Raw genomic sequence first — 1,946 nt, 5'->3', positions numbered from 1 at the left:
CATGATGCATGAAGCATGATAAAATATTCAGTTGTCAGATTAAAACATTAAGTTAAGTTCCACTCACCTGGTTATCTCTGAACTGACTCTGCAGGTTCTGACACTGGACTCACTGCTGACTTCCCTGATTCCTCTGGTCCGTACCTACACAGGTGGACTCAAATGAGGGACTAAACTCACTCAAGAACATCTCTACGAAACTCCCCAAAACCCCTCTAAACAAACCTCAAACCATCACACAAAACATGCAAAGGAAAGCGGGACAGGGCACTTTCGGCGGCAGGTTCGGCGGCCGAAACCCCACTCCAGAGACGAAACTCATGCATGTTCGGCGGCACCTTCGGCGGCCGAAGGTCTCGTCCAGAGACGAAACTCACACACTTTCGGCGGCCGAACGCCCTCTTTCGGCGGCCGAAAGTCCCTTTCTAAACCGAAAGCCTAGCTTTCGGGGGCAACCTTTGGCAGCCGAACTGCCTCCACAAGGGGTTCGGCGGCCGAACCTTCCTTCGGCGGCCGAACCTGGTTTTGCCCGAAGGACAGAACCCTGCTCTGTTTCATGCAAACTTTGCCCAAAAACCTACAAACATGCATATCAACTACTCCCAACTAGCATATACACATATATATGCACAAAGGGGTCTAAACCTATCCTAAACCCCAAACAAACATAGCACATAACACTTAATCATGCTGGAACACCACAAATCACCAAAAACCACACCTAAACCTACACATGCAAACTACCCATACAAACTTCATAAAACCTTTCAAAATCATCAAAGAAGCTCAGGATCTTCACTTACCTCGTCAAGAACTTGAGGATGAAGGATCCTAACGTGGAGATATGAAGAAAAGCTCTTCCAAAGCTCCAAGCTTCAAAACGTGGTTCTTTTGCTCAAAACCTTCATAAACCACCAAAACTCTTAAAACTCTTGAAAGATTTGATGAAAAGCATGGAAAACATGAAAGTCAACGTAGGAGAGGCTGAAACTCACCTCTGGCTGCAAGTGGAGGAGAAATAACCTCCTTCCACCGACCCTTGGCCCTTTTATAGGTGGCTGGCCAGACCACCTTCGGCAGCCGAACGTGAAGCCGCAACCATGCAATGTTCGGCGGCCGAAAGTGACCTTCGGCGGCCGAACCTTTGCATTTCTCCCTTGTTGCTTTTCTTTCAAAACTCAAGTCTTTTAACCCTTCAAAACATGAAAACAAGTGAAAACACCGTAAAAACTATATGTATTACCCTTCTCGAGGGTCCGACACCCGAGATTCCACCGGACTACAGGAATTCCGATGCCGGACTCGAGCCGGGTATTACATTCTCCCCCCCTTAAGAACATTCGTCCCCGAATGTCCCTAACACAACATAAACACATAGAAAAGGGAAAAACTAACCTTAAAATAGATATGGGTATTGCTGGAGCATGGACTCCCGAGTCTCCCAAGTGCACTCTTCTAGGTTGTGGTGGTTCCACAAAACTTTCACCATTGGTATCTCCTTATTTCTCAGCTTTCTGATCTGGGTGTCAAGGATCCGCACTGGCTGTTCTATATAGGTGAGATCACTTAAGATTTCCACCTCAGGTTCACTAAGAACCTTCTCTGGATCTGACACAAACCTTCGCAACATAGAAACATGGAATACCGGGTGAATTCATTCCATAGAAGTCGGTAAATCTAGCTTATACGATACAGGCCCGATTTTCTGCAAGATCTCAAAGGGACCAATGTACCGTGGGGCCAGTTTACCCTTCTTCCCAAACCGAACCACTCCCTTCATCGGAGACACCTTGAGCAATACCATATCCCCCTCCTGGAACTCTATCTGCTTCCTACGGATGTCTGCATAACTTTTCTGTCTGCTTACAGCTGTTCTGATCCTCTCTCTAATGATAGGCACTAACTTGCTGGTTATCTCAACTAACTCTGGCCCTGCAAGAGTTTTC

The sequence above is a fragment of the Manihot esculenta genome, chromosome 14 (genome assembly GCF_001659605.2).
Source record: "Manihot esculenta cultivar AM560-2 chromosome 14, M.esculenta_v8, whole genome shotgun sequence".
NCBI classification, from domain to species: domain Eukaryota; kingdom Viridiplantae; phylum Streptophyta; class Magnoliopsida; order Malpighiales; family Euphorbiaceae; genus Manihot; species Manihot esculenta.
Note: the sequence above shows the minus strand (reverse complement) of the source record.